We start from the raw sequence: 24,932 nt of genomic DNA, 5'->3' as shown, positions 1-24,932 counted from the left end.
TTCCAGGTGACTCCCTGTAATGCTACTGCTCAGGCCCTTTCTCTTGGCTTTTCGCCAGAAGTAGAGCCTTTCTTCTGAGTTTTCCTACAAACTTCACTCAGGAGAAGGCACTGGCTGTCTTGAGGGAGCAAGAATACATGGAGACTCTCTGCTGTTTGGAAATTAAGTCAAAACAGCAAACAACTCACAGGCATTCAATGGCTCCTATGGTATTGATGGTGAGTAATCATGTCCCCTCCATGCAAGGCATCTGCCTGCTTGTCACTCCTGACCAGAGTGGGAGTCAATCCTGTCCACTGCATAGGCCCACACAGGCCCAGTTCTGGGGTCCTGGGATAAACAAGAGCAAGGACATGGTTGAGGGTCTCTGGGCACATTTCCACCCAGCGTCCCAGCTGCATGGTGTACATCTGCAAGGGCCACTGCAGGCACTGTGGGACCTGGGATCCAGGAGACTCCAGAGGGAAGGGGTTCCCCAAAGCTTCCTGGTGCCATTGGCTCAAAAATGTCCCCTCCGTAAAAGAAAGAAGGGAAAGGAAAAAAATATGAGAAAAGGAAAAAAAATGGAAACAAAGTCTTTGGAGAGAGGGAGGAGTAGAGAGGTTGAAGGGAGGGCAGGGCAATGGGGAAAAAATAAGAACCAAAATTATCATGTAAAGGTGCAAGTTTCCAGTGATGAAAGTAACTGTATTGTATACCTAAAATGTACCAAGAAACTTAATGGGAAAAATTATCCCCTCCCTCAAAGATACCAACTCCCTTGTCCCAGGAACCTCTGAGTGTTCTTTTTCATGGCAAAATAGGTCTTTGCAGACATGCTGGAATTATGGGTTTTGGGGTGATGTGGTGACTGATTACCTGTGTGGGCCCTAAAAATAATCCCATGGGTGCTTGTAAGAAGGAGGCAGAGGAGATATTTTTTTTTTTTGGCACCAGGGATCGAACTCGGGTCTTTGCGCTTGTGTAGCAGGTAGTGAAACCACTGAGCTAAATCCCTGGCCCAAGAGGAGATTTTGTATTAGTAGCTTCCCATCACTGGTACAAAATACCTGACACCTGCAACGTAAGGGAAGAGAAGTTTATCTGGCTCACACTTTCAGTGGGTTAAGTCCATGGTTAGCTGGCTCCAAGGCAGAAACAGTATGGCAGAAGGGCCTGGTGGAGGAGAGCTGCTCCCATCATGGTGGTCAGAAAGCAGAGAGCAATGAAGAGGGAGCCACGGACAAGAACACACCCTTCCAGGTCACACTCAGTGACCTCCTCCACCCAGGCCCCACCTTCTCATGGCGCAGTCAGCCACGCACTCATCCATGGATGAAGCCACTGGTAGGCAGAGCCCCGCATGATCCAGTTGCCTCCCAAAGCCCCATTCTGAGACTTGGGGGACATCTGGATCTGAACTGTGACAAGGCTCCTCTGAGAGAGGAGAAGTGATGTGACAGCAAGAGCAGGGATAGAGATTTGACTGCAAGCCCAGAGCGCCTGGGCCACGAGGAGCTGTGGGAGGGAGGGGGGCAGCCTGGAGCCTTTGGACGGAGCCGGCCCAGCAGACACCTGGATCTCACCCCTGACCTCCGGCCTGAAAGAGAAGAAATGTCAGTGTTTCAGCTGCCAGTGGTCACTGGTCATAGCAGTCCCTGGACCCCAAATCAGCAAGCAAGGCAGGTCAGAGGAAGCATGTTAGCTGGACACCCAGCTACAGGGACCCAGGAGAATCCAGGGGTGGCACTCAGCTTTGAAGATGAAGACAAGGCCAGGGATAGCCTGGGGCTGCTGGGGGGCAAACTGCAGAGGCCTTCAGGAGCTGCCGCTGGGCCCACACCGGCGGGTGCACCAAATCCAGCTGCCGGTGACTGTGTGGCTGGAGTGGCACAGCCAGGCCTCCCTCCCCTGGGCTCCTTGGGTGGACACGGTCCTGGGCTGCAGGTCCTCAGAGCTGCCCATGCAGAGCGCCCACACCCCTGCAGGTGACTGAGGTCTGAGTTGCCCTCCCTCCTCCTCTGCTCCCTTGGCTGGGGCAGAGGCTAGGAGAAGAGGATGTGGTACACAGCCCTGGGGAATCCACAAGCGTGTGAGGTGGGAATATGGAAAAAGACGAGCAGTCTGCTAACACGCCAGCAGAAGTGACTTCAGGAGGCCCCTAGTGTGAGATTTGAGTTCTGTTTATTTCTCTCAGTTCTGTGATGTCTCAAGCTAGGCGTACCTCATAAAGACAGGGAGAAATTGATAAATATTAGTTAAAGGCATTCCTTGTGACTAAGCAATCCTCCTAGGTGTTTTCCTTAAGAACCACCTAGAGGATGGGATGGGGTGGGGCTGAATCTGTGCCCTGCACTGTCTGGCAGAAGTCGGGGTGGGGGGCACAGAGGGTTGAGCATGATGGGGGGAGGTGGCCCCAGGCCCCATGCTGAACCAGGAGCTTGAATCAGCCACTTCTGAGGCCTCGTATACCAACACCAGGACCGGTGCTCTGACAAAATTAAACCGATGAGAAAATGACATGCAAGCGCAGAGTTTGTGCAGGAAATAAATATTCATGGTGTGGCCCGGGGACAATGCAATCTGCATTAATGATCAGCGCTCTGCCCAGGGAATTGGCCCTGCCTGAACTGACTGGAATGAAGGGGAAACAGACACACCCAGTGGCATGGATGGCTCCACTGCCCAGCACCCACTGATGCAGACACGTCTTTCACCACCATGTGCAAGGCAGAGGGCTCATGCTCTCTGGCACACAAGGCTTGGTCTGCGGGGAACCAGTCTTCACCCAGGCACAGGTACAGGCCTCCTGTTGGGCGTTTGTCACCCAGAGGATTACAGAGCCCCACCAGGTCACGTGTGTTCCAGACACAGGAGCCAGAGGACTCCAGGGCTCCCACATGTGCAGCGATGTCCACAGGACAGGTGGTCCAGGGGTCAGGAGCCCCTCTGGTGGAGCCTTCAGGGAAGGAAAGGGATGAATAAGCTGAGATGCAGAGGGTCAAAGGGAGCCAGTCAGGATGCAGGTTGATCCCTGGGGTCTGAGGGCCGCTCTGCCCCCCCCCCGGACACTGGGGGACATGGCCTGAGCCACAGGGTGGGGAAAGCATGCCCAGGAGCTGCTGGGTCAGCTCCCCCAAGGGTGGGGATGTATGAGGAGGCGCCCAAGGCAGGAGGGAGCAGCCCAGTGCCATGCATGGGGTGCCCATGGCGTGCGTGGCCTCTCGCAGAAAGCAGGCTACGGCGAGGTTAGAGGCCACCTCATTTTCCCATTGTAAGAGTGTGCAGCCCAGGTTCAGGTGGCTTCCCAAGCCCTGCAGTGAGACCTGATTCACCCACCCTGCCTCACGCTGTGGCCCCTCCTGCACACCCACACTGGGGTGGCGGCCAGAGGACCCTGGATTCCCCTCTCCCTCTGCAGCCTGTGCGGTGCTTGACCATGCCCTGAGGAAGACTGGCAGTCTGGCTCCTGGTCTCCCTGGGTGCTGCCACTCCCCACCTCGTCACTTTCCCACTGAGCCGCGTCCACTGGTCTGCTTACAGCAGGCTGTAGTTGGAGGGGCCGGGCCGTCCCCTTGCCCACCCGGCACTTTCATAGAGCCCAGCTTGTGGCTGTATAGTGATGAATCTCTGCACTCCCCAGACACTGGCTTGCTTTGCCCCTGTCCTGACTACCTTCAGCCCTGCCTGCCCCCTCCCTGGGCAGGTGCTGAGGTCTCGATCCAGGCTGGCGTTGCCTCCCGTCATGCCCTTTTCGGGGATCAGACCAGGTGCTTCTGAGGAGGAACCCCTGGAGCTCGAATGAGAGGAGAGAGAGCAGGTTCTCTGGGGAGGGCAACGGGGCAGGCAGCGGTGCTGGGCATGGAGCCCAGTGCTGCCCCATGGAATCCAGAGTCCTGGTGCGCACGGAGGATGACAAGCCCCTTGGGGACCTGGGTATGCAAGTCCCTTCGAACTGCTGCCCAGGGAGGCCACAGAGAGGAGAGGAAGGATGGTAGATAGTCAGAGGTTTCGGGTATTAGGACACCTGCCCCTCTCTGTACCAGTGCTGTGTCCCTGCCGTGTGGCCAGCACCTCCACCGAGCTCACTCTCTTCCAGCCGAACGCAGAAAGATGTTTATGGAGCACTCAGCTTCTGGGCCCAACCCTTGGCACTTGGACTAAGGAGGATGTGGAGAGGGGAGGAGGGGCCCAGGCCAGCGCTCCCCTGAGTGACTGTAGCCTCCCTGTGGAGCATACTTGCCCCTGTGTGTGGAGCTCCTGAGAGTGAGAAGGTGAGAACTCAGTCAAGTCAATAATCCAAACGCTTTCAAGTAATAAGGTTTGTCCGTGAGGGGCCTGGAGTCAGGGGACGCTTGGCTTTCTATAGAAATTGCCACTTGCTACATGGGGGAGGTCAGGAAAAGGCCTTTCTGTGCCTGTAGCTCTGTGGACGGTGGGTTTGTTCATTCTGCCCGCTCCCATCCGTCCAGTGACAGTCTGTGCGTGTGTGTGCAGCCGGCATCCCCATGTCCCCCGTGGGCTTCCCATCTTAACAGGAGACAGGCACAAGCCCTCCTGCTGCGCCCCGGGAGAGCCAGGTTCTCACACCGCCTCTACGGTTGGTTTCTGCTGTGTGACCCTCCACAGGTCCCTAACTCCAGGCGGGGTGAAGGCTGCCTCCTCCTCTCCAGCTCCGGTTTCTGGCTGTCTGCTGGGGCAGGGCCAAGGTCAGGGAAGAGAGGACCTGCACAATTGAAAGCCACTGTCCTGCGGCCGGGAGGAGCCAGCTCTGCGGGAGGCAGTGCCCCTGGAACCCTGGGAGGGGTCATGTAGGGGGGCACCCAGGGGACAGGAGGGCTGTCTCCCCCCTTCTGTGAGTAGGATGGGGCCGGATATTCCTCTGTACCCAAGTCCGTGTGCCGTTGCCAGTGATGGGCAGGAATGGCCTGGAGTCCAAGCTGCGACTGAGTTTGCTCTCCCACAGAGCGGGCGTGGTGGATGGGGAGGCCTCAGGAGGGCTGCTCGGGCCTTGATCATGGGTCCCTCATGGGGTCAGAGCCCCATGGCCTCTGAACCTGGTCAGGTCGCACCATGGGCGAGGACCCATCACTGGACATAATTCCTGACGCCCATCGTTTAAAGGAGGAGATTTAAAATTCCTGGATTAATTCATTTCTGGAATTTCCCACTTAACCCTTTCAGGCCATGTCTGACATAGCTGACCACAGGAAATGGAAACCATGAATCAAGAAGGGCCTGCCATCTCCGCTGGACAGCCCTGCCCCGGAGAAGCAGCAGGGGCATCGCGAGGACAGAGGGTTCACGGGCCTCCACTGTGGGGTGATCCTGGGAGGAGGGGGCTGGCCAGGGGACAGCCAGAAGAGAGATTCGGGGGACAGGCTTGGGGGACTTGTGGAGGGACTGGCGGTCTCCTCACCTTCTAACAGCCGACGTGCACACACTGGTGCCCATGGGTGCCCAGCAGGAGGCTGAGGAGTTAGTAGAGACGGAAGCCACGTCCTGGGTCTCGTGGAGCTTCTGATCTGCAGGGAGCAGAAAAGCAAACGTCGGCAAACTTGGGGAGTCCCAACGTGGAGGCCACCGTGTGTGGGGCACCGCGGGGGACACTGGGTAGCACGGCCCTGAATCTGAGGCCTCCTGCACCTACATAACATCCCTTTTCTCATTGCCTTCCTTCCCCCATCTCTCCATCCCTTTCCCTTTGAGAAAGATTTCTCTCCTCACTTCCTACTACCTGTCCTTTACTTTGCTATTTACTGATTGGTTGACATTTATATTCCAGCATAAATTTCGGTTTAACATCATATATTGCAAATGTGTACCCCCCCACCCCCCACCCCCCGCAAAGGAAAAGGGATCAACACATAGGTGGGGCAGGTAGAGAAGGGAGAGAAAGGGGATGGGAAGAGGAATGAAGATGTCTTGTGAGCACGCACCAGCCCCACTCAGGAATGTGAACCTTGCATGCTACACACAGGCGCTGATCAATTAAACTAACCTAAACTAAAATTTGTTCTTTATTTTTAATTTGAGTTTCTGATATAAGAGAATCCAAGTGATATTTAAGTTTGTGTGTCTGATTCACTTCCCTTAACATGATGATGGTCTCAAGGTACATCCATTTTCCTACAAATGACTCAAGGTTACCCTTCTTTAGGGCAGAGTAGTACTCCATTGTGTGTAAATACACATTTTCTTTATCCATTCATCTTTTGATGGACATCTAGGCTGCTTCCAACTTTAGCTATCACAAGTTTTGCTGCTATAAACAAGGGTATGCATGCACCTAAAACTACAATGTCCCATTGACCCAACTCTCCCCTTTCTTAGATACCATGCCATAGTCTGACTCTCTGGTCTCCTCTCATTGGCACTTGAGCAGTGCTCAGACCAGACAACACCCACAGGAAACTTTGGCTGGACTAAGAGTGGCACTGCCAGGCCCCTCTTGACCCTCTGCAGAGCCCCAGGCTGCAGCTCAGAGGGGCAGTTACAGAGCTGGGGTGGTGCTGGATCTGCATGGCAGCTCAGTTCCAAGGTGAAGATGTTTGTGTGGAAGCTGTGTCTACACTGCTGATAATCCAGGCCTCGAAGTCAACCTGGAGTCAGCTCCCTGAGCTGCAGGCCCCGGGGGCGGGGGAAGAGGGAGGACAGAGCCTCCTGTGCCCCTGGGCGTGAGTGGGGTAAGTGGCAGGCACAGGGCGTGGCTGCCAGCCTAGCCGTGGTGAGTCCCCACATGGAGGCAGAAGGCTCCTGACAACACCTTCCATGGCTCCCCGCGGCCCTGGGTGACAGCCGGGCAGGGAAGGACTCTGGGGATCCAGGCTCTTCCTCTGCAGGCCTTGGGAGCTGATTCCCAGGACCTGCTGGTGCCCCTGAGGGGAGAGACCTGGACGGTTCAGTGCCCTTTTGACCCACTGGCTCCACCTGCATCTCCGCCCCTCCCCCTTCCCCACCAGGACACCAGGCAGGGAGGCTTGCAGGTAGGCTGCTGTAGGAGGAGTCATCTGGGTACATACATGCTTTAATGGTGTATTTCTCTTGTCTTCCTCACCCCGAATTGAGGCTAATTAAATACCAGTTGTGTTGTAAAACACTCTCAGGATCATTTGGATTTTAAGTATTTATCTGGTCTCTCGGAGTGGCACTAAAATGAATAAGTGGCACATGAGAGCACTGTTCTGTTGCTTCCCACATCCAGCCCAAGACTCCTTGTTAGTGGGCTCTGAAAAAGCCTGCTTGGGGCAGCGGGAGCCGCCTGTCTGGGAGTGCAGCCTGGGAAGCGGCAAGGCCCCCACTCGGGCTGCAGGTTTCTGATGCCATAGGGCAGGGCAGGGGTGGGCAGGATCCGCTGCGATGTTTGCCAGGGCTGTCTGGGAGGATGGGGACCTGCATGCCTCAGGACAGGGGCAAGAGTCACGAATAAGCCCCTCTGTGGATGGAGGCCTTGACCAATCAGCTTGGAGGGGAATGGAAGATGGCCCCGCCCCACCCAGGGCTAAAGCCTGTGCTTGCTCACTGCCAGCCTGCATTTCTGGGGCAATATTTAATGGTTTGGAGGAAACGCATTGCCTTAATATGACCTGCCTCCGGAAAGACATTCCAGGGAGACGCAAAGAGCTAATTTCTTCCGTGGTCTCCGGCTCACTGGAGACAAGGACATGTCGCAGTGGCTGTGGGGAAGGGCTGAGGCATTCATCCATCTGCATCTCCAGCATCCATCTCTGTTCGCCGGGCCCAGTGCTTGGGAGGAGCGTGAGGAGGCCCCTCTGTGCATGGGGCACTTGGCTTCCGATGAGATGAGGGTATGGCGGGGTCAGGGTCTTAGTCAACACATGGAGGTCAGAGGGGTGGTGCTTGGAGCCCTCATTGAGCTGCTATGGCCCCGGGGAAGGGGCCCTGGCATGTGCTCCTAGGTGGAGCGGTAGTTTTCAAAATGTGGTGGGTGGAGCCACTCAGAGCCACGTGAGGGGCAGGCATGGGTGGGAGGGGACACAGGCTCCCCTATCACAGCACAGAAGGCCCTCAACTTAGGGATGCGGGGGATCAGTCAGGCATATTCAATGCACTTTGACTTGTGGTACTTTCAGCTGGCAGTGGTTCTGTGGGAAAGTGGCCCAGCTGTGAGTAGAGGAGCAGGCGAATTGGAGGAGAGTTGAGGTCTGTTTTGACCATGTGTATATTTCCAGCACACTCATAGAGTCACTCAGTTAATAAAGAGGGTTCTTTCGTGCAAGGGTGTGTCTGTGTAAATCAGTGCTCCAGCACTGTGACCAGATACCTGAAAAAATCGACTTCAACAAGGAAAGGTTCACCGCTGCTGCCGCCGAGTTCAGAGGTCCCAGTGCCTGGATGCTGGCTCCATCGGCTTCAGGCCTGTGGGGAAGCAGGAACATCATGGTGAAAGGGCAGGGTGGAGGAAAGCCACTCACCTCCTGGCAGCTGGGAAGCAGAGAGAGGAAAGGATCCAGAGAGGAAGGGGCTGAGGGAAGATGCAGCCCCAAGCTCATGGCCTTAAAAACTACTCCCTTCAACTGGATCCCATTCCAGTTTCCAGCACCTTCTAATAATGCCGTCCGGTTATAAATCCATCAATGGATCCATCTAGGGTGAAGTCAGAGTCTTTGTGGTCCAATCAGCTCCCCAAGATCGATCAGCACGTTCCTGGCCACGCCTTGCTCCTCCGTGTTCCTTGGCTTGAGGCTGCGTTGCTCCCATCTCTGTCCTAGTGTGTTCCCTGTGTATCTTCACGTGGCCCTTCCTCTTATAAGGGAGCATACCTGCCACCTGGGATTGGGGTCCCCGCTCCAGTGTGACCTCATCTTCTTCACTAACTAATGACCTCCATCATGACCCTGATTCCAAATAGGTCCACAGTCTTCCTTGGGGACTCCAGGACCCAAAAATGTCTTCTTTGGGAGATAAAATCCAGCCCATATAGAATGGACCAGTTTTCCTTAGGCGTTCTAACACTCATTTACCTTGTAGAGCTCAGAATATTTTTTTTTCAAACATGGAGAAAAACATGAGTGCCTGTAACTCTTCCCAGATAACCATCCATAACAATTTTGCCCAGCATGAAGGTATTCTGTTTGCTCTTATTTTTCCCATGTGATGAGAATTTCTCCCCATTGTCAAGTAGTCTCCAAAAGTGTTTTCTTCATAGAGGGTGGATTCACCCTTCAGAATCTGTGGCACTACTGTGGGTGAACCTTTCTTTTCACTGGGACTGCTGCGTCTGGAGTGGGAGGGAGCACCTGGAAGATTCAGCAGGGCTCCCCTGTGGCCAGAGGTCCCTGGCGTGCAGAAATATTTTCCAGAGGAGTGTCAAGGGCCTGGGGCACAGCCTCCCAGTTGCCCACTCCGGACAGGGTGACCCGAGCTGCCCCTGAGGAGGCAGCAGCTTGGTTGCAGTAGGGGCTTCCAGGGAGCCGGGCAGCAACAGGGTGGGTGTGGACACATTTGGTCACAGATATGAGAGGCAGGGTTCACAGGAGGGACCGAAGGCTATGCTGGGGCGTCAGCATCTTATCCTGTGCACAGTGCAGGTGGAAGGATCTTCCAGGTCAGTGCACAGGTAATAGCCGGTGGATGACCTAGTTAGAGTGACCTGGTCTCCCCACTCTTTGAGGCTGTTCAGTGGCTTAGGTCCTTGGTGTCTCACTCCACAACATGGGCTCAGTCACCTCCCCAGGCTCTGTCCTCTCTTCAGAGCATCATCCTTCAGCTATGCACTTGGACAAGGTGGAATCCCACCTGACCCATACCATCCAGACCCTGATGCCTGGGAGGGGCCTTCACCACTCTGCCTGGCATTGGCACACAGAGCTTCTGAAATGTACTTGCCTTGCACGGTGCAACAAGGAGCAGCCTTGGGCACCTGTGGGACCCAGGAAGCAGGCTCTGTGGATTCTTCAGGGGCTTGGGGGAGGCAAGTGGGAAGGGGTTTCTGCTCACTGAGGCTCGATGTGCAGGGTGGGTTGAAGTTGGGGCCCCCTGGGGGTGAGGGGAGGCCCACAGGCAGCTGGAATCTGGGCTTGAAGTATTGGTGTGGGTGACCCACGCAGATGAGCCGCATGGCTTGAGAGTGTCTGACTTCCACACAATGAGGCTTCAGTCTCCCTGCCTGGCTGTCACCTCCCTGAGAGTGGGGCCACTGCCGCCCCAGACCTTGAGCAGACCAGACAGCAGGATTTAAGCCAGATGAATGCAGAGAAACGGGGAGCCAGGTGGGAGCCCCCGAGAGCAGCATGGGCAGGAAGAGGGCTGAGCATGGACCAATGGGCCCTGCAGGATGGGGCAGGAAGAAGAGTCCAAAGCGAATGGCCAGGAATGTGGCAGCAAACCTGAGAGAGCAGCACCAAGGGAGAGGGGGCTCACTGCCTAGCACCTGGTCAACATGACCGCACTGGCCACAGGCAGGGAGGTAGCGCTGTGTGGCCTCACTGGGCCAACTCACAGGAAGCCAAGGTCTCTGGTGACCCTCAGACCAGCACTGGGTCCCTCTGAGGTCTTTTCCTCCCCCACTCTCTGCTTCTCTCCCAGAGTTCTCCCTGCCAAGCCCCAGCCTAGCTGCAGCGCTCCGCTCCCAGTCCCTGTGTACTTTGCACCCGGCCCTGGATACTGGGAGCCAGGAGCTCCTTGCTTTGTGTCCTGACTGACTGTCTGCACCTTGCTGCAGGGGCCAGGGAGCCCACACGGGGGACCTGACACCTGCTTCAGGGGAAAACCACTGTTCACTGCGCTTGGACTGGGCATGGCTCCCATCCTGGATTGTGACAGCTACCAGGCTCAGGTTATGGGCTCCAGGGATGAGGTGCCCTGCTGGGGTCCGGGCATGGATTTGATCTAACCAGCTGCAGTGATGGCCCCCAAATGTGTTCTCCTCTTCCTGATATAAACACAGTCTGTTCTCCAGAAACGCTGCCCTAAACAGACCCCGGGCTTCCCAAGCCTAGTCCTGGACACACTCCGGATACCAAACCATCCCCAGCTCATTTCAGATTCCTGGAGAGGGCCCCATAGTGGCCTCCCTGGCTCTGTACCTGATGCCTGCTGTGGCCTCTGCTTGCTCCCTAGGAAGGGGTGGTGAATGCCATTGTCCCCTGTAGAAGGTAGTGTCAGAGGTCAAGACAATGTGCCCCCATCCTGTGCCCAGGGTGCCCAGCACCATCTCAGCCACGCATGCTCCATATGCCCTCACCAGAGGAGACAGAGGTCAGAGGGGGCAAGCACCAAGTGCTCTGCAAAGATCTCTGGAGAAGGGGACAAAACAGGAGTTTCCGTTCCTGAGCTCCAGGCCCAAGTCCTCGGTGTGTGTCCAGGGTGGTCCAGCCAGGCTCTCCTCATGGAAAATTCCCTTCCAGATGTTTCTGCGGAGAGCACCAAAGCTCTGCACTTGTTTCCCTGCCTTCCTGCTGTGCTGCGTTCTCCATTTCCTTCATTAAGTCCTCGCCTATTAATAACCAGCCACTTGTCTTAATGCAATAAGAAGGTGATTGATTGCACTTGTGACAGTTTCATCGCGCCTCTGAAGGTGATGGATGGCCGCCCCAAGGAAGCTGCAGCACGGCGTGTCCTGTGCTCGGCTGTAGTGGCCAAGTGTCCTCTCACCAAATATCGTGAAACAGGGTCTCTAAAGTTACGCATGTGGTATCCTCAAGGACCAAATTTGCCTTATGGTTGGAGGCTGGTGTTGGCCACCTGCAGGGAGGGAAGTGTGGCTTCCCCTTCTGTGCTCAGTGCCTGCTGCTCACCTGTGTGTCTGTGGGAAGGCAGTGCTCCATGGCTGCCTGGAGCTGAGGAAGTAAGGCTGCCGTGGTCCTCAGGGCCAGCCCAGATCCACACAGAGTCCGTTCTTGTTGCCCCTCACCTCATGCGTGCACCTCTCAGCAGCTGCACATCCTCACACATGAACCCCGGATGCCATGGCCGGCCTGTGCTTATGGATTGCCCAACACCAGGGACTAAACCCCAGCTCCTCTGCCAGTCTCCAATCTGCCTTGTGACCCACTGCAGCCCACAGCCCCTCTGCCTTCCCTCCTGTGCCTCATGCTCTTCAGGTCACATATGCCCTTCTCGGCCCTTCTTCTAGAACCTTCCAGGCCATCCCTGACACTCTATGCACAGCTGGCACTCTCAACCCCTACTGCTCACTACCACCTCACCCCTCTGTGTGGTACAAATGTTTATTCCTCCAGAAAAGTGTACGTTGAAATCCTAACCTCCAAGGCGATAGTGTGGGGATGTAGGGCCTTGGGAGATGGTTGGCCATGAGGTTGGAGCCTCAGGGATGGGATCAGAGTCCTCATAGAAGAGGCCTCACAGCTCCTGGCACCTTCTGCCTGGCGAGGACACAGTGAGAGGCACAGCTGTTAACAAGGATGCAGCATTCCCCATGCACAGAACCGGCCTTGACCTTGGGCTGGTGCCTCTAGAACTGTGAGGAGTGAGTGCCACTCTGTCTGTTGCCCGTGGTGATGGGACTAGAAATGGGACAAGACAGTATGGGACAGAAGTTCCTTCCTGTGGGATGTGTGATCCTGCGTCCTTGTGTCCCTGGACTTAGGGTGCCAGCTGTCACCCCCAGCACCTCAAGCTCACTGAGGAGATGCCCACCACACTGCTGTTTCCTTGAGCTCGCCTGATCCTTGGGCTGCTCAGGTCCAGCTTGGTCCTACAGCTGTCTCACTGCTCCCCAAGACAGGAAGATGGAGGAAAAGCAACCCCAGGGGGGCGTGGTGCCTCCTCCCAGGCTCCTCTACTTTCTCTATGCCATCGTCTCCTACCAGGAAAGGACATTGTGTTTAGCAGGCCTCCTTTGAAACATCACCCAACACTGAATTATTTGGTCCCTTATTTTACCCAGTATCTAAAAACCCAGGAAAAAGTTTCTGATCAATAGACTAGGAGGATGATAAAAACCTATTACCAGGAAAGAAATACATGATTAGGAAGATTAAAGGATAATAAGGCTCCAAGGAAAGAATGGAGAGGGTGGGTCCTCCAGAACCCTCCAGATGAGTCTGTGTGTGGGTGGTTTCTCTTCCTTTGAGTGGATCACGTGGTAAGTGGATTCTCTTTTATGTGCCTTCTCTTCCATTTATGGCTCCAAAGATGAGATCAAGATTTTTCGTCTTAAGTGTACCTGTCTATGTACAAGTTTCTAGAACCTGTAAGAGCCTCTAATCCCTGTATTTAATGTGGTTCACAGGTGTTTGGGGGTAACTTCCTGCCTTCCAGAGCTTGCTGATTAGGTGAATAATGCTGGTCCTGGCCATGACGATCCATATCAGTGGTGTCAGTGATCCCGAGTCATTCAGGATGGAGGGACCAGAGCAGCAGTGACAGCCCTGTGCATGGAGCAGGCATGTGACCTTGGGCTCTTCCTCTCTGTTCTGTGCAGTTCTGACCCCAGCCTGGGTACCAGGGCTTCTCTGGTGGATCTGAAGCCCTGCAGGACCTTGAGACCAGCCAATCAGTGTCCTTGACAGAATTCCAGGTTGCCCTTCAGTCCCTCACCGTCTGGGCTGTCCAGTCACCTCTGTGTCACCTTCTCCAAGGAGGACACTCCCAAGTCCCGGTGGGCAGCATAGATTCATTTAGGATGGGAGGAAGAAAGAGGCTTCTCACCGCTGGGGAGACCAGGTGGATGGACCGGACAAGAGAAGAGGACATGCTATATCATCAGACAGGGACCCTGGCTCAGGAGATACCAATGAATTCCTAGTGCCATGGTGTAGAGTACGGTCAGACTCATGGTGGGGGCAACAGCTTTGGCAATTAAAAACACAGCATGTCAGATCAACTGGAAGTGCAGATTACTTTTTTGTAGCTGACGTATTGCAAGAGGCTTACTTAACTGAAACTTCCTGTTGTTTATCTGACACACAGCTTTCACTGACCTGGCCATCCTGCCTGGCATCATGCAGTCCCAGCATCTACCTTGTTCCAGGACTGGAAGGCTGGGTGAGGGTGGGCAGCTCAGGACTAGCCCCTGCGTGTGGACACTGCAGGGTTCTGAGAACTCACCACCAGCCAGCTCCTATCTCATGGTGTTGCAGGATTCCTGGAGGGCTGCTGTGGCCTACATGTGACCTGTGACCTCATGGCACGAGGGAGGCTGTGCAGGTGGGATTGGGTTAAGGACACTGGGGTAGGAGGTTCCCAGGGTAGCCCCAGTTCCCCAGTGGGTCCTTACGTGGGTCCCAAGGAGACCCCAAGCTGCTGGCCTTAACCATGGAGGTTGTGTGTGTGATTCTAGAACCTGGGAAATTCAGGGTTGTGGATTCTCCCCTAGAGAAGGAAATCCAGCCCTCAACACCTGGATCCCAGACCGGTGGGAGAAGCCAGGTCCCCAGCTTGGGAAGCCACCACGTCTATGGGTAGGTGTCATCGAGTGTGCGGTGATCATTCTTGCAGCCAAGGAGGTGAAGACAGCTTTGTAAATACAGATTAGGCACCACCACTGGAGAGAGGCCGGGCACCCCATCTTAGCCAGTCCACTGTTGTTCTTGCTCTGAGGACCCGCTTGGAAAAGCTCTGCCCTGAGGGAATGGGAGAATCAGTGCCCTAGCATCAGCTGCCCCCAAGCCTGGCAGGGCACTCAGTCCCTCAGGTGCCAGAGAGCCTTGCCAGGACATCTCCTTCCCTGGCTTCCTGACGGCCCTGAGCCCAGGCCCTGAGCCTGGTGGTGACTTGCCAGGGCCCATGGATAGGCAGAGGCGCCGGAGCTGCAGTCTCCTATTCCAGGGACTTTGTCAGGATCCTGGAGAGGATGCAGGTAGCCCTAGTCTTAGGACACCATGGTCTAGGAAGTCTGGGCTATGCCTCACAGGACACAGAGCTTACGTTTGTCCTTGGGGAGCCCTGCAACTCTATCGCTGTCACCTTGTGATTGTGGAGCTTGGCCTTGCTCCCAGACCTTCCTGGGGTCTTGTGATGCTCCAGAATAAGATGGAACAATGCAGGGCTGTGTAAATACTGTTGCCCCACAAGATGTGGAGGTGTGGAGGGAGCAGGTGCCCAGGCGGTGCTAGAGCTGGGTGTCACTCCAGGCAGCCAGGCCCCAACCGCCCACCCACACCCACTGCCCCAGCAATTGCTGGACAGAAACAGCAAGGACAGCCTGGCTGCAGACTTGTTCTATCCTGGGCTCCTGTGGGCCAGGCAGCCTCCCACCCCTGCTCAGAGCTCCTGGCAACGCTTTATGCACAACCCAGGCCCAGGCCTCTCAGGCCTTTCCAGGAGAAGCCTCTGTGAAGGCAAAATAGATTCCAGAATGATCGCTCACTAAGAGACATTCATCAGGGAGATGTCCCCCATAAAACTGAAACATCATAAAATCGTACACACGTGGGCTGGGAGCTGGGCAGGAGCCATATTTCAGCTGGAACACGGGCTGTGCAGAATACTGGCGACTGCCTTTGATAAATTAGACCTTGGTTTACACTGTTGCTTGCTTGTTGGAGAGAGTGAAATGACCATTCCATCAACATTCCGGCTGCTGGAAAGGCAGGGATAGCAGCCACATCCCCATCTGTCATGGGCACAGTGCGGCTGGCTTGAGGAAGGGCCAGGCTTAGGGCAGGCATTTCGGAGATGGACGGTGCCCAGGAAGCATACAATCATGTGGGCTGTGTGTACAGAGCCCATTGCTCCTCTCCCCAGGCCCTTGGGCCTTCCTGTGGGCTGTCCTAGGTGGCAAAGTCCACATGCACTGCTGTCCTCAGCCTGGACAGTGGCACCCACTGAGGCTGAGCCTCTCAAGGTGCTCATGGGGCAGTGGGGAGGGAGCTGTGCCTGGCACCAGTGCTCACAGGGGACCACCTGTTCCCTGGAGAGCTCATGGTGACTGCGGCCTGAAGCCACTCTTCCACCTGCTAAAGAAGGAGGGTCACCTGTCTGCGGCCACACCTGTGCCAGGTGGTGAATCTGAGATGCCAGTCGTGGCCTCCTCTTGGACTGGTAGCCAACCCTTCCTTCTAGGCCATCCTCAGCCTGCTCAGCTGCTGCATGCTCCAGAGTGCTCTGTACAGCTGGAAGTCAGACAGCAGCTCTGGGATGCAGGGAGCAGCAGGCCGGTGCAGGACACATGCAGATGGTGCTGTCAGGGCTGGGCTGCTTGTCCCTGCTGCTGGGATGCAGATGCAGAGAGCACCTGGGAGTGTCTCTCACCTGAGCCTTTGAGCTGCGTTATGGCCATCAGTTAAGTATTGATTGATAAATGCAAGCAGTAGGATCTGAGAAATGGCTGCAGGCACAGAGTAATGACTTGTTGCTGAGAAACTTGAGCCTGAGGCACCATGATTTCTCACCCATTGATGGACCTGATTCTGCATTGGCTCTTTGTGAGAAATAAAAACAGGTGAGAGAGAAAGATTGGCTGAGACCTGAAGAAATTGGATTTTGAGGATGGAGGGAAATAGGACTGAAGCAGAGAGGTGTGCTCTACAGCCACACAGCATGGACTCGGGGGCAGCTTCCTGGAGCCCTCTGGCAGCAGGCCCTGAAAGAGGACTGAAGACACTGTCCCCACCCTCTGAGTCCTCATGGTGCCTGTATCCCCTGCTGCATCCGGGCCCATGAAGCCCCAGGAGGGACAAGGCTGCCATCTGGTCCTCTGCTCCAGGCTGTCACCCTCAGACGTGCTCACCTCCCATCCCCTGAATCACTTTCCGTCCCTTCTACTGCCTGCTCCAGGCCCCTCTGAATCTTGAGAGCCACCTGGCTCTTCCCTCCTGTTCCTCCCAGTCCCACAGAGATACCTGCCCGGGGAGCTCTGTGTCTCTGTCACCTGGCATCCTGTTGCCCCTCACCCGGCAAACACCCTCTGTTCCCAGAGCAGCCGTCTCCAGCACAGCCCTGAGGTTGGGGACATTCCGTCTCCCGGAGAGGAAGGTAGGCGTCCTTTAGACTAAGCGGCTCCAGGTATGACAGTGAGATGGCCATGAGGACAGGGGACACTGTGGGACACATGGAGACCTATGCCAGGAGCTGGCTTTCCTTCTGAGCATGTCACCGAGAGGATGTGCGGCCTCAGGCTGTCGGCTGCCATTGCATCAGCAATGGGCGGAACACCCTTAGGACCCTGATCTTGAGAGTGGAAACATGCCCCATCAAGCTGTACCTGAAGCCTGATCTCACTTGCAGGTCTCACTCCTCTGGTCCAGTACATCCCACCGCCTGTGCTAGGGAGCAGCCAGGATTTGTCATGAGTAGCTGGACTGCGGAGTAGCACCTGCTGCCTACACCATAGTCCGGCAGACTGAGGAGGCCACGTTCACCCTCTTCTGTGTAACTCCAGCTATACCTGCCTGCTGAGCCTTCCTCCAGGAAACAGTCACTCATGGGCCAGGTTGTGGGCCTTAGTCAGGACTGGCTGGGTCCTTGGGTGCTTCCTAGGCTCCTGGGCCCTGCAGAGTGGTGGCTTCCCTTGTGCCCACTGGGCATAATAGCTGTTTCCAGCCCTGGAGGAAGGTCAGCCAGGCTCTCTCTAGCTTGGGATGGTGATTTGAGTCATGTGCTTGATTTTTCAGCAGAGGGCACAGATTATCTTGCCCCAATCATACGGCACTGGCATTGAAGGTTCTGGACAACACAGACTGGGACAGGCTGCCCGATAGGGTGGATCATCATGTTCCTGTTGGGGTTCCAGGATGTGAGCTCAACCCATAAATCAAAGGGATGTAGCAGGGCTTCTCTGGGGTGGGCTGGGGATTGCGAGGCTTGGGAGAAGAAAGGAAGAAGCTGGTTGCTTCTGTGAACCCCAAAGGGCCTGAGGGTTGTCTTGAATGAGAGGTCTTTTGAGCAGGGTCCCTGGGGAGGTCAGGTCCCCCAGGGCTGGGGGACAGATGGCCTTGTGTGTGTGTGAGCATGCGTGTGAGTGCAGGGAGTGCAGAGTGAGCTGAAGGTTCTGATTTTAGGAGGAGGAGACCTTGGAACAGGGCAGGTGAATATGCAGGAGACAGGAGCACCCAGAGCACTGCTGGGGAGGGAGGACTCTGTGGGAGGGTCATAGTGGGGAGGACCAGGGCTGGGTTTAGTTGGGATAACAGTGATTGGTAGGTAGTGTCTGCATCCACATCTCCATACCCAGGAAGAGGAATCTGATGCTCCTGCAGTTGTGGAGACTGCAAAGTTCTGCCACCTGGCCACCTGCTGCCTGGGGGCTAGGGACCCAGGAGGGCAGGGTACCTGTGGCGTAGACCTCAGGGTTTCTGTGGCTGGAGGTCAGGAGCATCACAGGCAGGAGGAGCCATTCTGGTACAGGTTACTTAGGCAGATGGGGCAAAGGACAGGGCTACAGCTGACACCGGCTTCTTAGAAGTTAAGGTGTGGTCTGATCTGGAAATGAGGTGTGTGCATAAGAGTCTCCATGTCTCCAGGGCAGCCAATACCTAGAGGAGCATTGTAGGCTGCCTGCTGCATCAGACTTCTCCTGGGCCCTTCTGGGCTGCTGTTTAGCCTGCAGGGCTGCTGAGGGCAGGGCCTGGAAGAAGGAGTGATGTTGTTTGTTGTCTACAGGATGCCCAGGTGGCAGGCTGGCTGGCTTTGGGCGGCACTAAGGACACAGGAGCTGCAACACCACAAGGCTGACCTTGAGGAATTCATTTCTGGTGGCCAATGCAAGAAAGACCAGAAGGGCCAGTGGCCAGCTACAGCACCTGAGCAGAAGAAAACCCTAGCATGAACCCAGGGATGCCACAGAGGCCTCAAGCGGGGACAGTGTCTTGCAGATGGGAAGAGGCTAGAAGATGGAGTCTGGGCAAGCTACAGGACCATTACAGAAGGAAAAGAGCAGGCTCTGTTTTGAGTATTTTCCCTTCTTCGCTTGTGAAAAAAGAAACTATAAATTGCAGGCAGGTGTGTATCATGTCTTGGTAATTTCCAAAGGATTGCTTTGAATATGATGGGCACATAAAAGATTTTAAAAGCAACTATTTTACATACACATGATGAACTGCTCATGGAGTGTGATGGTACCAAGGGAGAGCTTTGCCCTCCCTGAAGCCTGGCAGGGTAATGCCAGCAGGTAGCATAGCCGATTTGCCAAGGCCAAGATTCTGCCAGTGAGGGAGAGCCTCAGCTGCCCCTCCTTTAGCTGGTACTACCTCTGTCGTCCTGTGGATGGGCAGCGAGTGGAACACAGACCTGGCCCTGGAGCCCCTGTCACAGGGAGAAGGACATGTCAACAGACAGGGAAACCAGCCTCTGGTCACACCTCTAGGGGACACAGCAGGGAGCCCTGGATCACTGGGGCAGCTGTTGAAAGGAGGCAGAGAGAGTTTTCTTCTGTTCTGTGCAGTACCCAAGTGCTTTTCAGTGGCGCTGAGGGAGCAGTGACACTTTTGCCCAGTTTGTTGGCAAGTCTGATGGGGACAGAGCCTGGGAACGCGAAGGGCCCAGGCAGGAACAGATGCTGCAGATCACGGTGTGAAGGGAAGAGAACCAGACTCACTCATCCCCCTGGAGGGTGGCGGAGGCAGGGAGAGCTTGGAGCCCCACAGTGCCACCCTCCCGTGGTTCCTGGTGCCTGTGAGGCCACTGAGACTGCCTGCTTGGGTTTGCAGAGGAACCAGGAGAAACTTGTGGCTTTGCGCAGAGCTGGCTGTGTGGACATCACACCCTGAACGTGAGTGTGAGTATGCAGAGGCAGTTGGGAATGTGGGGGCTGGAGCAAAGTCTCCCCAGATCCCAGAGAGGCAGAAAGAGCCTGGTTGGCAGCTTGAGTTCCACCTGTGACCTCATATATCAGCAGTGGGATGATGCAGGGATCCAAAACCTTTGCAGATAACCAGGAGGACTAACATCAGAGATGGCCTTTTGCATTCACTGAAGATCCATGAGAGGCTGTTTGGATCTATCCATCTGTGGCCAGCAAGGCTTGGATCCTATGTCTTTGAGTCCCTCTTTTCTTCCCCATGCATTTGCTTTATTTTATATTCTGTCTCTGACAACTCAGATATGTCCACTTTTCTTCTTGATTTGTTTTCTGTTTCTGCTGAGTTGAGCTCTGTCTGGCTCGCTCATTTCTATGATGTGGGATGTTTACTTATGAGTCAGGCTAGTTGGTGTCTATTGGGGACTCAGGGATCTCAAATCCTTGGGTAGAGTTTCTCTTCTCCCAAGGTCCAGTACTGAGAAAGACTCTTGTCATCACTGCTGGCCTCTGTAGAAGTGTCCCTTCTGTCCTCCCAAACCTCCAGTTCCCTCCCTGGCCCTTCTGAGTCCAGGCTTCCTGTAGGGTAATTTCCAGCTAAGGAGAGGAGCATTCCTATATCCCCGATCAAGTGTAGATTTGTAAGTTTCTTCTTCCTTTATGTTGATTATTGTTTTATATATTTTTAAACTAGATTATTATGAGCATACAAATTGATGATTTTTATATCTCCCCAGCACAAAGCTTATTCTTTTCATCCTTTTACTTAAGTGAAACACTTTTTCAAATTTTTATTTTCAGTTGACAGACAATATGGGATATATTTGTGGGGTACAATATGATCTTTGACCCATGTAGACACCGTAGAACCATTACATCAAGTGTATCTATATATACATATCTATCTCACCTATTTAATATTCTTTCACTTTTTGTCCAGTAAGGTGATTATATGGTACAAGTTGTCTGGATCTCAACTTCTCTGGGCACTTAAAGAAAATGAGCTATCATCTGGGGACCCCAGTTCTGTGGACCCCAGGCTTTGACCTGATCTCTAGGGCCTGATGCTGTCCTCTTCCCTATGGAAGGCTGATGCCCTGGGGACGTGCCAGCCCATGGAGCTGCACCTGTGAGCTGTGTGTTTACAAACGGCCTGTCTCTGGGAAATAAATCTTTGCACTTTTCCCAGGAAATATAGTCTATAAATCACTGTGACATTTAGGATGAGAATCACCTCCTCCCACGCCTCTGCCTCTAAGTATAGGTCCCTGTGCCTGCTGCAGAGCCTGGGAGGTGGCCCACCTGGCCCAGACTGGCTGGGGTAGGGACAGCCAGTAAGATCAGTGACATCTTCAAATGCCAGCTCTGTCAGTGCAGGAGTGACCTCATTCTGCAGTCGGGGAGAGATGATTGTGTAATGTTAGCCAGGTGAGCAGCCTGGCTTTGTATTCACCCCTTACTTAGATGCCATTCCAGCTTCAGACTGCAGCCCTTTTAAATGCCGTGATGATTAATGTGATGTGTCAGTGGGGTTGGGCTGTGGTGCTGGTCAAACACCAGTCTGGTTGTGGGAGGGAAGGCCCTCCTCCCACAACCTGCCCCAAGTAGTGGGAATGGAATAGGGTCCTCTCACCGGGTTACATCCACATCGCTTTATTCTGAAACACTGTCTTGCTAAGTTGCTATGCTCCTCAGGCTTGGCTCAAATTCACAGTCCTGCCTCAGCCTCCCAGAGCTCTGGGATTATAGGCATATGTCACCACACCCTGCTTGGGATATTTTTAGTTTGTTTGTTTGTTTTAGATGTGATTGACATTGAAGGTGGTAGACTTTGGGTCAAGCAGGCAATGAAGATTCCAAGGGAAAAGACAGACTAAGGTTGCAAAGAGGAAGGACCTCTACTTCCAGACTCAAAACTGTCACAGCGACTCCTGCTGGCATTTGCAACCTGCTGACCAGTCCTGCAGACATAGGACTTGTCCAGCTCTGCAATCTCCCTAGCCAATTCCTCCCTACACACATCCTGTGGTACTGTTTCTCTGGAGATCCCCAACTAAACAAATGTAGCTGACACAGTGCACAGCATGCTAAATGCACATGCTACATTTACCAGGGACCCTGCCCTCCATGGCGGCATGGGATCAACACGCTGACTCACACTCATGGACAAATAGGAATGAAAAATATGTAGTGTCAGCTGAAGTGTTTGTGATTGGGCAGCTGGAAGGAATAGCATTTTATGCATCCGCTGAAGGCCACACAGGACAGAAGACCCAGAAGGGAAAATAAAATAATGGGAAGCAATTCTTACTGTGCCCTTTACCCCAGGTTTTCTCCACATCTGCCACAGCTGTTTGGAAAGCTCTCAGTGGAGGCTTCACCATCCGGGCCCTGCCTTCCCCATCTCTCTAATAGGATGCATCTCCAGGCCATCTCAGTTCATGTTCTATTGCTATAACACACTGGAAAACGGGTCATTTATAAAAATAGAAGTCACAGGCTCATGGCTCTGGAGCCTCGGAGCCCAAGAGTGTGGCTCTGGATCTGCTTGGCCCCTTCTGAAAGAGGGCTCTGTCCTCCCTATGGGGCATCATGACATGCAGGGCATTGCTGGATGACACAGTGTTAAGGTTTGGCTCAGGTGTCCCTGAAGGATCATGTATTCAGGGCTTGGTCCCCCATGGGAAAAAGATCAGAGGTATGGCCTGGAGAGGTGACTGGGTCAGGAGGGTTCTAAATTACCAGTGAATTGATTCATCAATGAGTTTGTAGAATGCGTTAGGAGAAGGTGATCACTGAGGAGGCCTTTGGCATGTATATCTTGTCTTCAACCCTTTCCCCCTTCTCTCTGCTTCCTGGCTGCCATGAGGTGAGCAGTTTTCCTCTGCCATCCCTTCTGCCATGATGTCCCTGCTGTGACTCAGGCCCACAACAATTGAGTCACCTGACCATGGACTGAAACCTCTGGTACTGTGAGCCAAAATAAACCTTTTTGGCTTTAGGTTGTGATTCAAGCATGTGCCTGTTCAGCTCTCTCTTGCATGTTTTATAAAGCCACCAATGCCATCCTGGGGCTCCATCCCTATGAGTTTATCTAATCCTAATTCTCTTCCAAAGCTCCCACCTCCAAGTATCATTAGTGTATGAATTTGGGGTCAGCTCTTCAGCACCTGAACAAAAAGTTCCCCAAAAGGGACACATTCAACCCACAGCGCTGGTTAAATTGCTTTTGTTTGTATCTCTGAGACAAACATCTGCTCCTGGAACCTGGCACATAGGGGGTGCTCAGTTCAATTTCTGCTGAAATTGATGGAAATAAATGAGTTATTCTGATTGTAGAGAGCCAGCTGTTGCCCAGAGTCAACATGGCTCGGAGGTGGTAGGGTCAGGTCAGTCCCATGGGTGGACACTTGCTCCCTGTGGTGTTCTCCACATGAACACAAGGTTTCTTCCCTCCTTACCAGATGGCTCAGCACTCAATCAGCTCCTGATGCTCATGAATGGCCAGATGTGTGGTCAACACTGAGTGCATGACCCACCAGTTATGATCAGAGGGCCCTGCCTGCACCCTCTAAAGCACTGGCCCCTCAGAAGAGGTTCTTTTATGGACACATTTGTACTTGGTTAATTTCCTGCTGTGTCACACACTTTCCTCTCCCTCCTGTCAATTGCCACTGAGCTTGGGCACCCCCGGGGAGGGAGGGAGGAATGGTCACAGAGCTTGTGGCCTGGGCTTCCCCAGCCTCTACTCAGATGTAGGTCTTCTGAGGAGACAATCTTTGGGGAGTAGATTTGAGGCAGTGAGCCAAGGGCTCAAGGTCAGAGCCTAGAGTGCATCTGTGGACATCACACTCTGAGAGGCATCACCAGTGTGACCCATCTGTGCCATGAGCTGAGCTCATGTTCCCTGGTGGTAGAGCCGGACCTGGATTTGCTGGGCAGGGGAGGGAGGGTCTAGGGAAGTGTGAGTGTGGCCTGGGTGGGGGGGCGGGGCACAGGGGTTCTGGGTGGCATAGTCCCCCTGCCCTCTGGACTTCTTACTCCTGGAGAGATGCATGATGAACAGAGGCAAACTTGCAAGGATACTGATCCCCCTGCCAGCCTCAAGGAAGGCTCTGCCTTGGATTGGCTGCTGGTAGGTGCCTGGGCCTGAGTATTCATGTCTCTCCTGGCTGGAGAGCACATGTTGTCCTCAATCCCATAGTGGTGGTGGGAGAAGATAGGGCCTGTGGAGGTAATTACATCCTGAAGGTGGGTCCCAAGGAATGGTATCGAACCTTGGTGAGTCAGACCCCAAGAGCTCTCTTGTCCTCTGGGTTGGTTACTTTCCTCGCATTACTGAGACAAAATACCCAACACCCAAAGTGAGAGGGGAAGAGATTTATTTGGCTTACAGTTCATAGAGGTTTCAGTCCATAATTGGCTGGTTTCAAAACAGGATGGTTGGCAGATAGGTGTCCCAGAGGAGAAACAACATGGTGCCCACAAGGTAGCAAAGGTAACAAGGGCAACAAGAGAGAGAGACCTTAACAGCATCTTTCTCCCCCTTTTATATTTTTTGGACTACTTAGGACAGATAGCACACATATCCTTAATCCTAGTGCCCTTGGGGCTAACCCCATCATGAGTCAAACACAGGATCTAGATTTAATTACCTCTGGAAAAGCATGAGGTTTTGGGCGGACATCTAAACACAAGCCATAATGGCCTCCTTCTGTTGTATGAGGACACAGCAAGAGGACAGCCACCTGTGACCAGGACCTAGGCCCTCCCTGGACATGGAGTCCTGTGGCATTTTCATTTCAGATTTCTGGCTTCTGAACTGTGAGAAACAAACAGTTGTTATTTAAGCAAAGCTGGAGTGGCCTGCTGCAGCTTCAGGGCTGACCAAGACAGAGGAATCTAAGCTGGCTGATAACGGCACTTACATAGACAGCTGCTGTGCCTCTGTCCCCACTGCATGCACACTCTGAGGTCCTGCTCCAAGGATGACTGTGTATAGGAGGGGCCTCAGAGGGAGAGAGTGAGACTTAGATGAGGTTGTGAGGATGGAGTCCTGTGAGGGGATCAGTGGCCTCATCAGGGAACAATAAGAACAGAGGATCCTCTACATTGTATGAGGGTACAACAGGAAGACAACCAGGGAGAGAGAATGCATCCAGTGCCACCCTGATCTTGGACTCCAGCCTCCAGAATTGCTAGAAATAAGTCTCTGTTGCTAAAGTCCCTCAGTCTAGGGCAGTGATAGTGAATGAGCTTTCAGTGATAACAAACAGCCCATAGCAATGCA

General features: G+C 54.1%; 1 pseudogene; it reads right to left on the bottom strand.

Moving 5' to 3' along the window:
* The window catches only part of LOC101714485 (sodium-dependent phosphate transport protein 2B-like), a 71,442-nt pseudogene that overhangs the window by 27,382 nt on the left and 19,128 nt on the right, over nt 1–24,932 (bottom strand).

This window comes from Heterocephalus glaber, unplaced genomic scaffold (genome assembly GCF_053883595.1).
Source record: "Heterocephalus glaber isolate CG9 unplaced genomic scaffold, H.glaber_assembly_v1.0 deba00001444, whole genome shotgun sequence".
Taxonomy (NCBI): domain Eukaryota; kingdom Metazoa; phylum Chordata; class Mammalia; order Rodentia; family Bathyergidae; genus Heterocephalus; species Heterocephalus glaber.
Note: the sequence above shows the minus strand (reverse complement) of the source record. Positions and strands in the feature narration are given on the sequence as shown.